Source organism: Bubalus kerabau, unplaced genomic scaffold (genome assembly GCF_029407905.1).
Source record: "Bubalus kerabau isolate K-KA32 ecotype Philippines breed swamp buffalo unplaced genomic scaffold, PCC_UOA_SB_1v2 scaffold_41, whole genome shotgun sequence".
Lineage (NCBI taxonomy): Eukaryota > Metazoa > Chordata > Mammalia > Artiodactyla > Bovidae > Bubalus > Bubalus kerabau.
In genome coordinates this window covers 309,116-321,940 of record NW_026577895.1, presented here as the reverse complement: position 1 = coordinate 321,940, position 12,825 = coordinate 309,116, and positions in this window count along the sequence as shown.

Below are 12,825 nucleotides of genomic sequence, written 5' to 3'. Positions count from 1 at the left end.
AAGAGTACTGGAATGGGGTGCCATTGCCTTCTCCCATATCTATGCACAAGCCTGCCTAAATAATTGACTTCTAGCTAGCTTTGGGATGCCAATGACCATCCACCCTTACAAGGCAACAGAGAAGAGAAAAACACTTACCACAGGAGGTCCTGGTAAGGAACGAGGAACTAACAAGCTCCCGCCAACCAGGATTCTGCAGAGGTCAACAAGAGGTCAGTAAGAGATGGAAGACTGCAGTCCAGAGGTCCTAGCAACTTCCATCTTGCAGCAGAGACCCAGCATAGTCAAAACGAATTCAATGTTGCAAAAAATAAGTAAACAAATAAAGGACAGAAGTTCTTTGAACACATGACTGAGATTAGGGGTGAGGCAGTACATGTACGGTGCCCGGAAAATCTTAAAGTATGAGAAAGGAAAGAAATTAAAGACAACTATCAAGCTGTCCAAACTGATAAAAACGAAAGATTACACAGTTTTTTCTGTATATATTACCAGATAATAATCTGAAAAGGAATTAAAAAAATTCCCTTTCAATAATGTCAACATGAATACAACACTTTGCCATGGATGTAACGAGGATGACAAGACTGGCACACTGGAACTTATACACCCTGGCTGAAAACTATCCTGAATACATGGACAGGTATTCCATAACAATGGAAAGACTTAAGATAGCAATACCATGGAATGCATCTTCAATCTGAAATGAAGATTAGATATGATTTGATCGCTCAGAGCTTTTGTGTCATCAATTGTTATTAAAGTATAAATGAGATAGAGAAAGCTGCTGACTTAGACTTGAGGCGGGGTGTACGCCCTGCTGGGCTCTAGCCAGATATTCTACAGGCACTAGCAGTCAGCTAAGGAAAGAAAGGCACTGTCTCAGGGAATGGCCCCAGGCCCCTCCCCCACGACATGCCTTGAGGTCACATTGGCAGCAGGTGAGTCATCCTGGGCCAAAAACTGATTGACATGAATCTTGAAGAAAGGCAGTATTCCAGGCAAATATATCATTTCCTTAACATAGATTAGGAGAACAAGGTACGAGGAAAACATACTGTTTTGTTCAAGTCACTTCTGAGCCTATTGGGGGAACCGACCTGAAGCCAGAGTCCAGCAGATATACATAGGATATTTACATCACTTAAGACAAACATTTCCTCAGGAACAAATGCATTGCTTAGCTCAAGGTTTGTCTGCGAAATTCTTACACATCAGGAGATGGCTCCGAGCTGGGTTTCTACACACAAGAACATGAATGCAAAGGACAAGCCTGCACAGCCCATCTGCCCCCCTCCCCCACAGCCAGCAGCATTTCCAAGTGACCTCCTAAGGCCTTCCCCAAAATACAGGGGCACCTCTGGGTTTCCTGTTTCCCTCACTTCGAACACTTTTCTTAAAAAAAAAAAAAAATCCTGCACACTTCTTGATAGAATGCCACAGTGCAAGGAAAACAGGCCTTCAATACTTAACCCTCCCTGTGCCAAACACTTGGGGCTTGGTTTTGTTTTGTTTTGTTTTTTAATTACACCACCACATAATTTAAACTTTTTACAATTTCTATTTCAGTACCAAAACACCAAACTTTTATTGCACAAGGTCCCCATGAAAAGGCCCACGCATCAGGACAGCCACAGATTCTGCCATGAAAGGGCAGCAAGGTGCCCTCCCCCCTTCTTTGCTGCCTGGGCGGCCACCAGGGTTTGAAATCCATGCACCCTACTAAGTTTCTAGGGTGCAATCCGTGGACCCTTCCCTTTCCCATCCCAGCAGGTGCTCAAGGGCCCGCTGGCTTACAAAGTGCCAGAAGCAGGGCTGGGCCAGCCGGCCAGAGTTCAGTGTTCTGTCCCTTGGACTTCCAGGGGACACTAGGCTGCTTGGGAAAACCGTGCAGACTGAGATTTTTCAGCAAAGGGGTGGAGCGGTAAAGGCCTTGACACCAAGGGCGAGGCCTTTCTGCAACCGCCAGGTTGGGGAGCTCCGAGAATGTGCCAACAGAGGGCGGAATACTTGGTTCCCTGCTCCAAGCAGTCCCAGTTCCCTGACCTGTGGCCCGCAGCCCTCCGCTGCACCCACTAGATGTGGATCCTTGGGGACACAGGAGCGTAGGAAATGGGCGTTCCTAGCCACAGTGGCGACCCCCGAGAGCACAACTGGGACCGAACCCCCACCCACAGCCATCTAAATCTCGACCCGCGCAGCCCAGGTTTACCCCGCCCCGGGTGCGCTCCCGGCGCGTTTCCAGCCGCAGTGGCCACCACCGAGAGCACAACTGGGAAGCCCTCCCCCACCCCCACCAGGAGCCGAACCCCGCCCCGCGCCACCCGGGTTCACCCCGCCCCTGCCGCACTCCCAGCGCGTTTCCAGCTGCAGTGGGGACCCCCGAGAGCACAACTGTTACCGCCCCCCACCCCCTCCCGACCAGAACCCCGACCCGCGCCGCCCGGGATCGCCCCGCCCCTGGCGCACTCCCGGCGCGTTGCCCACTTCCACCAGGGGCTCCTGGTGAGCCCCATCCCCACGCCCGGTTCCAGGAGAGGCTCTCGGACCTCGCTACTGCCGCCAGGTCAAACACGAGGACAATACATCCACCCCACAGAGACAATCCAAGCTGTCTATGATTTAGGGATAAAACTAGGACTACAGAAAGGAAAGATGTCCTGACCTAGGAGGGCCATGAGAGTCTATAGATCCAAACAAAATTGGGTACCAAGGAAACTTTTTTCCTTGGAACCCGGAAAGCTGGTTCTTTGCATATGCAATGACCAACAATTAGCTTGTTACCCAAGCCTGCCTCGCTGCCACCCCCACTCCCCCCCCCCCCACTCCCCAGGAAAACGGCTCAAAGAAATGTTTTAAATCTCAGGCGGAAAACTGGAAGATGTCTTGTCTGTCTGTCTGGATTAAGGTATGTGTCAGTGTGAGCCTTGTGTTTTTTGATAATATTGCTCAAGTTCTGAGTTCTGATTTCAATGGTCTCAAGACAAGGCAGCCCTTCCAAATCAAACTGCTGGAAATACAAGAAGACATTGACCTAAATGAATGTCAGAGTCCCGTGAACTGGGAACTAGTCAATATTAAATATCTAGTATTTTTGGTTTTGCTCCTCCACTATAGACATGTCTAAGAGTCAACAACATTAAGCACAACATGTTCATAGTGCCTAGGTTTATTCTAAGGTAAAAATTGCTCTATTGTTATATGTGTCACAAGCTTGTCAGCAAGAAAGTACCTGGAAACAGCAACAACCAATGTAAAAAATGTAAATGTGATATGAGCTTTTAGATAAACTCTTAACAATAATTATACTCTAAAATATCCGCCTCTCATAGTCTTGATTGAAGGCAGAGGAGAAGGGGATGACAGAGGATAAGATGGTTGGATGGCATCACTGACTCGATGGACATGAGTTTGAGCAAGCCCCTGGAGTTGGTGATGGACACGGAAGCCTGGCGTCCTGCAGGCCACGGGGTCACAAAGAGTCAGACTCGACTGAGCAACTGAACTGAACTGAACTTACAATCGTTCCTCCAGGTGTTTTGGTTACCTGAGTTTCTATCCTGGTGCTAAACTAAGTGACGACAGTGTATTGAATAGCTAGGTCACTTCCAAATAAATGAAACTTCTGAAACATTCACGACTTGAAAGGACCTCCCTTTTACACAGAAACAAAAGAGATTTTTGACTCTGCATGAATAGTGACTGGCACCATCCGAACATATTAAATGTAAGAAAGCAATTTTTTTGTTTTGTTTTGTTTTGTTCTGTTCTTGCAGGAAGCGGGGTGGGCGCTATTATCACTGATAGGTATGCTCACCAATCTATCAAATGCCAATATAAGAGTCAGTTCTTGGTTGCTGAAGGGAAATGTATGACTTGTTATTACAAGAATGTATGGAATGCAATCACACTTTAAGAAGGAAAACGAAGTAGTTCTGTCTTACAGGTGGCATTTTCAGGACGGGAGAAGCAAAGGAATGGGTACAGAATGGGATAAGGAGGTTGTAGGGAAAGTAGGCCCCCAGAAAAGAGTTTTGTGCCTAGCACAAGTTTTCTTGAGATGTTGAACTGCCTTTGCTAATGGAGTTTAAGTTTCTTTACCTCTTAAGTGATCTCTTCTAGGTTGACCTAGAACAGAAATCTTTTGTTAGCTTTGGCTAAGAGGAGAAGTATTGTTTCACGGTGACATATGTGATCCTACCTGACTGTTCTCATCCCCTTTGATATCTATGCACTGCTGCTGCTGCTGCTGCAGCTGCTAAGTGGTTCAGGTGAGGCCGACCCTGTGCCACGCCATAGATGGCAGCCCACCAGGCCCCACAGTCCCTGGGGTTCTCTAGGCAAGAACACTGGAGTGGGTTGCCATTTCCTCCTCCTATGCATGGAAGTGAAAAGTGAAAATGAAGTCGCTCAGTGGTGTCCAACTCTTAGCCACCCCATGGACTGCAGCCTACCAGGCTCCTCCGTCCTTGGGATTTTCCAGGAGTGGGGTGCCATTGCCTTCTCCCATATCTATGCACAAGCCTGCCTAAATAATTGACTTCTAGCCAACTTTGGGATGCCCATGACCACCCACCCTTACCAGGCAACAGAGAAGAGCAAAACACTTACCACAGGAGGTTCTGATAAGGAACAAGGAACTAACAAGCTCCCACCTACCAGGATTCTGCAGAGGTCAACAAGAAGTCAGCAAGAGATGAGAGACTGCAGTCCAGAGGTCCTAGCTACTTCCATCTAGCAACAAACACCCAGCATAGTCAAAACGATTTCAATGTTAAAGAATAAATAAATAAATAAAAGGACAGAAGTTCTTTGAACACATGTCTGAATTTAGGGGTGAGGCATTACATATGTGTCCCAGGATAATCTTAAAGTGTCAGAAAGTAAAGAAATTAAAGACAACTATCAAGCTGTCCAAACTGATAAAAATGAATGATTACACAGTTTTATCTGTATACATTAGCAGATAATAATCTGAAAAGGAATTTTAAAAAATTCCCTTTCAATAATATCAACATGAATAAAACACTTTGTCATGGATGTAACGAGGATGACAAGACTGGCACACTGGAAATTATACACCCTGGCTGAAAACTATCCTGAATACATGGACAGATATTCCATAACGATGGAAAGACTTAAGATGGCAATACCATGGAATGCATCTTCAATCTGAAATGAAGATTTGATATGATTTGATCGCTCAGAGCTTTTGTGTCATCAAGTGTTATTAAAGTATTAAAGAGATAGAGAAAGCTGCTGACTTAGACTCGAGGCGGGGTGGGGGGGTAGTAAGAGTACCCCCTGCTGGTCTTTAGCCAGATATTCTACAGGCACTAGCAGTCAGCTAAGGAAAGAAAGGAACTGTTTCAGGGAATGGCACCAGGCCCTTCCCCCACGACATGCATTGAGATAATATTGGCAGCAGGTGAGTCATCCCGGGCCAAAACTTGATTGACATGAATCTTGAAGAAAGGCAGTATTGCAGGCAAATATATCATTTCCTTAACATAGATAAGGAGAACAAGCTAGGAGGAAAATATGCTGTTTTGTTCAAATCGCTTCTGAGCCTTTTGGGGGAACCTACCTGAAGGCAGAGTCTAGCGGAAATACATAGGATATTTACATCGCTTAAGACAAACATTTTCTTAGGAAAAAATGCATTGCTTAGCTCAAGGTTTGTCTGCGAAATTCTTACACATCAGGAGATGGCTCCGAGCTGGGTTTCCACACACAAGAACATCCATGCAAAGGACAAGCCTGCACAGCCCATCTGCCGCCCTCCCGCACAGCCAGCAGCATTTCCAAGTGACCTCCTAAGGCCTTCCCCAAAATACAGGGGCACCTCTGGGTTTCCTGTTTCCCTCACTTCGAACACTTTTCTTAAAAAAAAAAAAATCCTGCACACTTCTTGATAGAATGCCACAGTGCAAGGAATACAGTCCTTCAATATTTAAACCTCCATTTGCAAAACACTTGGAGCTTGGTTTTGTTTTGTTTTGTTTTTTAATTACACCACCACATAATTTAAAGCTTTTACACGTTCTAATTATTCAGTTCCAAAACACCAAACTTCTATTGCACAGGGTCCTCATGAAAAGGCCCACTCAGCTGGACTACCACAGATTCTGCCATGAAAGGGCAGCAAGGTGCCCTCCCCCCTTCTTTGCTGCCTGGGCGGCCACCAGGGTTTGAAATCCATGCACCCTACTAAGTTTCTAGGGTGCAATCCGTGGACCCTTCCCTTTCCCATCCAAGCAGGTGCTCAAGGGCCCGCTGGCTTACAAAGTGCCAGAAGCAGGGCTGGGCCAGCCGGCCAGAGTTCAGTGTTCTGTCCCTTGGACTTCCAGCGGACACTAGGCTGCTTGGAAGAACCGCGCAGACTCTTAGATTTTTCAGCAGAGGGGTGGAGCGGTAAAGGCCTTGACCCCAAAGGGAAGGCCTTTCTGCGACCGCCAGGTTGGGGAGCTCCGAGAATGTGCCAACAGACGGCGGAATACTTGGTTCCCTGCTCCACGCAGTCCCAGTTCCCTTACCTGTGGTCCGCAGCCCTCCACTGCACCCACGGGATGGCGATCCTTGGGGACCCAGGAGCGGACGAAATGGGCGTTCCCAGCCGCAGTTGCAACCCCCTAGAGGGCAACTGTGAACCCCTCCCCATCCCCCCCATGAGCCGACCCCCGCCCCGCGCCCCCAGGGTTAGCCCCGCCCCTGCCGTGCTCCCGGCGCGTTCCCAGCCGCAGTGGCGACCCCCGGGAGAACAACTGGGACCGACCCCCACCCAAAGCCATCGGAATCTCGACCCGCGCAGCCCGGGTTTACCCAGTCCCGGGTGTGCTCCCGGCGCGTTTTCAGCCTCAGTGTTCACCTCCGAGAGCACAACTGGGAAGCCCGCCCCCACCCCCGCCAGAAGCCGACCCCCGCCCCACGCCGCCCGCGTTCGCCCCGCCCCTGCACGGTCCAGGTACCTTCCCAGCTTCTAGCGTTCACGCCCGGGTAGGAGCAGGATGTAGGAGTATGGGAGATGTGTCTGGAGCCTAACAGCCTCAGCTCCGCTCTGGCCTGCCCTTTGGACCTAGGAGCCAGGCCAACTTGCAGAGGGCTTAGGGCCCCATTGTATGCAAACTACCAAGGCCTACCGCAAGGAGAGCTCTGTCCGAGGGAAGGGAAGTGCCCCAGGCTGCATTCCCAAGCTGTTGTTTAGCCGCCCAGACTCAGCGCTGCACAGGGGTAATCAGGCTCTCTGTGCCCGCAGCTTCACACACAGGTGTGTCTCCGTAGGAATCAAGAAAGATCCTGACAGAGTGAGGTTCATTAGAGCTATACTAAAGAGCAAAGGCTTGTCCATGTCGTCTTGCCTTCCCCTGTGCCTTTGGGTCTCCAGGCTCAGCCCCAGCTCTGTGGAAACAACCCCTGAGAAAATATCTTCAAGATCCTCTTTTCCCAGTGTCTGGGAACCGGGGTTCATAGGAGGAGAGAAAAGCACGCCTCCATAGGGAACGAAAAGGCAGCCCACCTGCCTGTGTTTTGAAGCCTCTATTTGGAAGGAATGGGTTAGCTTCTCCTAAAGGAGACCTCCAGATCTGCTCAGAAGTCGGTAATTCCAGAGGCAGGGTATTGGTTCCTGACTGCCCTTTGCTAGCCTTGCAAAGATATTCCTAGATTCTAGAGTTATTTTCCATGAAGTAGCAGGCTTCGGGAATGTGTCAGACGGGACTGGCTCCTTATTGACCTCAGCTCAGCTATTGCCTTTCCATTCAAACTAGGACAAGGCCCTACTTTATGAAGGGTAAGGGTCTTCTTCTTTGCAAACTGCCAAGGGCTACATCAATGAGACCTCTGTCAAGGTGAGGGAAGCCTAAGAGAATGGATTCTCAAGCAGGTGCTTTGCCACAAAGCATCAGCACCCCACGGAGAGAATCAAGCTCCCTGTGCACCAATGTTGGGAGTGTAGCTTCACACACAGAGTTGTCTCTATAGGAGCCAAGAATGTTCCTGAGAGATTAGGTTCACTAAACCTCTCCTACAGAGCATAGACCTGTCCATGTGGTTTTGCCTTCAGCTGTGAGTTGGGTCCCCGAGGTCCGCCACACCTCCGGGGAAACTGTCCCTGAGAAAAGATCTCCAGGAACCGCTTCGCCGAGGCTGGGAAATGCTGTTCACAGGAAGTAAGGCAAGCGAATCTCCTGCAGAGTAAAAGAGGCCTTACAGTCCCTGGAGGAGCAAGCTGCCAGAATGTGTGAAACCTGACTGTTGCCTTACTGGCCTCAGCTCCACCATTGCCTGTTCATCCGAGCTAGCACCCAGGCCTACTTGGAAAAGCGTTTGGGTGCAGATTTCTACAAAGTGCCAAGGGCTACAGCAGTGAGAATTCTCTCGGTGGTAAGGGAGAGCATTTTATGGATTCTCAAGCTGTTTTCTGAATGACAGCGTCAAAATGAACAGAGAGAATCAGGCTCTCTCTGCCCCTATGTTAGGTACGCAGCTTCACACACAGAGGTGTCTCTGTAGGAGCCAAGAATGCTCCTGAGAGATGAGGTTCACTAGAGGTCTGCTACAGAGCATAGACCTGTCCATGTGGTCTTGCCTTCCCCTGTGCCTTTGGGCCCCGGGCTCGGCCCCAGCTCCGTGGAAACAACCCCTGAGAAAATGTCTTCAAGATACGCTTTTCCCAGAGGCTGGGAACTGGGGTTCATAGGAGGAGAGAAAAGCAAGCCTCCTTCGGGCACGAAAGGCAGCCAACCTGCCTGTGTTTTGAAGCCTCTATTTGGAAGGAATGGGTTAGCTTCTCCTAAAGGAGACCTCCAGATCTGCTCAGAAGTCGGTAATTCCAGAGGCAGGGTGCTGGTTCCTGACTGCCCTTTGCCAGCCTTGCAAAGACATTCCAAGATTCTAGAGTTATATTCCATGAAGGAGCAGGCTTCGGGAATGTGTCAGAGGGGACTGGCTCCTTATTGGCCTCAGTTCAGCTATTGCCTTTCCATTCAAACTAGGACAAGGGCCTACTTTATGAAGGGTAAGGGTCTTCTTCTTTGAAACTGCCAAGGGCTACAGCAATGAGACCTCTGTCAAGGCGAGGGAAGCGTAAGCTGATGGATTCTCAAGCAGGTGCTTTGCCACAAAGCATCAGCACCCCACGGAAAGAATCTGGCTCCCTTTGCCCCTACGTTGCATGTGTAGCTACACACACAGAGGTGTCTCGATAGGAGCCAAGAATGTTCCTGAGAGAGGAGGTTCACTGTTGGGGGCCAGAGTGAGGCACTCCGCCCATGGCAAAGGTCATGAGGAAGGAGGCTCGACATACGCAAAGGCGGGATCGAGCCTCAGGAGTCCCCCTGGAAATCCTCGAGCATCTACCCCCATAACCAGAGCCTGCCTACCTTACTACTTTGTGCTCTCACCTACACCTCTGACTTTACGGGGGGCTGTCCCCCACCACCTCTTTCGGAGAAGGAGTTAACCTAGAGCTCCAGTTGATAAAAACCCCTGGGTGTGACAAGAGTGTTTTAACCTACAAACTCCTCTGATGGTTCTCTAGCCTGCCTGACAGGCTTGTCCGGCCACATGTGATTGCTCACAGCCTCCCAACCATGAGAGGCACGAGATGCTTTAAACCTTCTAAAAACAGGTTCCTTAGAAAAGTTAGAAAATTATTAGTATAAGTATAATGGGCTGATTAGAAATCATATTGGTGAAGGGTTTTTCATTTGTTGAGCTGATGTTTACTGCTAAGTCTCCACATCCCCTGCCCTTATACACATTAATGAATATATAGAAGAAATAAGTATTAACCTTTGATATAAATCACGTTAGACCTTAGGCTAAGTAAATTCTTTCCTTAACTAAAACCCACTACACCCTCACCCTATAGGAATGTAACTTTATTTGGGTGGCGTCTGTTTTAAGAATAATCACCCCTGGAGAAATAAGTGTCCTGGTTGACTGGCCGCTGTCACAAGGAGAGGGTCGTAAATTGTCAGCAGGCCCCCCGGCCAGAAGATGATGTAACACCCCTAAGACCTCTGTATACTTTTGTATGAAGCACCTGACTTTGATAAAAGTCAGGACTGCTGACCCCACGTGACTTTTGCATAACATCTCAGTGTATAAAAGTAGACCATGGAAAATAAAGAATTGGGATCAGTTTCTCGAAATACTGGTCTCCCCATGTCTCTCTCTCTCTCTCACTCTGGTTGAGTCTCCATCTGGAGCGCGGAACCCACCAAGCTTACTAATTTTGCCTGGGCTTCTAAGATCTGACCGGGGAGGCCTCAGTGTCTCCTCTCCTTCGGGAGAACGAAAGGACACCTGCGGCCTACGTAAGTGGTGCAAGCTTCTTGTCTTGAAGTTTTATTGGTCCCCCGCGTAAACCAAGCTACTCAGCCTCTTTTCTCCACTGAATTTTCCTACTGAGCTATCCTCATTTTATTACTCTTTATATCCTTAATTAACGTTTAATTAAGCAGTTGTTCCCTGACCCTCGCCTACGCCGTCTCTGCTTCAAATACCCTGGATCAGCTGGGGCTGGACCCCGGCAGTTCACTAGAGATCTCCTACAGAGCATAGACCTGTCCATTTGGTTTTGCCTTCCCCTGTGAGTTGGGTCCCCGAGGTCCGCCCCAACTCCGGGGAAACAGCCCCTGAGAAAAGATCTCCAGGAACTGCTTTCTGCCCAGGCTGGGAAACGCTGTTCACAGGAAGTAAGGCAAGCGAGCCTCCTGAAGGGAAATAGAGGCCTTACTGTCCCTGGAGGAGCAGGCTGCCAGAGTGTGTGACACTTGACTGGTGCCTTACTGGCCTCAGCTCCGCTATTGCATGTTCATCTGAACTTGAACCCAGGCCTACTTGGAGAAGTCTTTGTGTGCCGATTTCCAGAAACTGCGAAGGGCTACAGCAATGATAACTCTCTCAGTGGTAAGGGAGAGCATTGTGTGGATTCTCAATTTGTTGTTTGAACGACAGCGTCAAAGCTGCACAGAGAGAATCAGGTCTCTGTGTCTCTATGTTGGCAATGCAGCTTCCCACACAGAGATGTCCCCGTTGGAGCCAAGAACATTCTCCATAGAGTGAGGTTCACTAGAGCACTCCTAGAGAGCAAAGACTTATCCATGCGGTTTTCCCTTCCCCTGTGCGTGTGGGTCTCTGGGATCAGCCCCTGCTCCTTGGAAACAGCCTCTGAGAAAAGATCTCCAAGAACCTCTTATCACCCAGGCTGGGAAGTGGAGTTCACAGGAGGTGGGATAAGCAAGCTTCCTTCGGCAAGAAGAGACAGCCAACCGGCCTGTGTTTGGAAGCCTATATTTGCAAGGAATGGGTTAGTTTCTCCTGACCGAGACCGCCAGATGTGCTGAGAAGATAGAAATTCCAGAGGCAGGGTCGAGGTTCCTGACTGCCCTTTGCCAGCCTTGCAAAGACATTCCCAGATTCTAACGTTATTTTCCATGAAGGAGCAGGCATCGGGAATATGTCAGACTTGACTGGCGCCTTACTGGCCTCAGCTCAGCTACTGCCTTTCCATTCAAACAGGGACAAGGGCCTACTTGGTGAAGGGTAAGGGTCTGCTTCTTTCCAAACTGCCAAGGACTACAGCAATGAGACCTCTGTCAAGGTGAGGGAAGCCTATGCGGATGGATTCTTAGCAGGTGCTTTGCCACAAAGCATCAGCACCCACGGAGAGAATCAGACTCCCTTTGCCACTATGTTGGGTGTGTAGCTTCATGCACAGAGGTGTCTCTGTAGAAGCCAAGAATGTTCCTGAGAGATGAGGTTCACTAGAGCTCTCCTACAGAGCATAGACCTGTCCATGTGGTTTTGTCTTCCCCTGTGAGTTGGGCCCCCGAGGTCTGACCCAGCTCCAGGGAAACAGCCCCTGAGAAAAAATCTCCAGGAACAGCTTTGCGCCCAGGCTGGGAAATGCAGTTCACAGGAGGCAAGGCAAGCGAGCCTCCTACAGGGAAAAAGAGGCCTTACTGCTCCTGGACGATCAGGCTGCAAGAGTGTGTGAGACCTCACTTGTGCCTTACTGGCCTCAGCTCCGCCGTTGCCTGTTATTCCGAGCTAGGACCCAGGCCTACTTGGAGAAGGGTTAGGGTGCGGATTTCTACAAACTGTCAAGGACTACAGCAATGAGAATTCTCTTAGCAGTAAGGGAGAGCATTGTATGGATTCTCAAGCTGTTGTTTGAAAGACAGCTTCAAAGCTACACAGAGAGAATCAGGCTCTCTGTTCCCCTATTTTGGCTGTGCAGCTTCACACACAGAATTTGACTCTGTTGGAGCCAGAAATATTCCTGAAAGACTTAGGCTCACCAAAGCTGTCCTCCAGAGCAAAGACATTGGATGTGGTTTTGCCTTCCCTTGTCAGTATGGGTCCCCTAGCTTGGCCCCAGCTCCGGGGATAGAGCCTCTGAAAAAAATCTTCCAAGAAGCGATTTTCCTCCAGGCTGTTAAGCGGAATTTGCAGTTTGCAAGTTAAGGAAGCCTGCTTCGTGGAAGAGCAAGCAGCCAACTGGCCCTGTGTTAGGAAGCCTGTATTTGAAAGGAATGGGTTAGCTTCTACAGCGGGAGAACTTCAGATCTGCTCAGGGGACTGAAATACTAGAGTCAGGGTCGAGGTTCTCCCTTGTCCTTTGCGCACCTTGCAAAGACATTCCTAGTTTCTAGCGTTAGTGTCCCTGTAGTAGCAGGCTGCAGGAGCGTGTGATAAATGACTGCCGCGTTCCTGTCCTCAGCTCCGCTATTGACTTTCTATTCGAACTAGAACCCAGGCCTACTTTGAGAGGGGTTAGGGTCCAGTGTTTTCAAACTGCCAAGGGCTACGGCAATG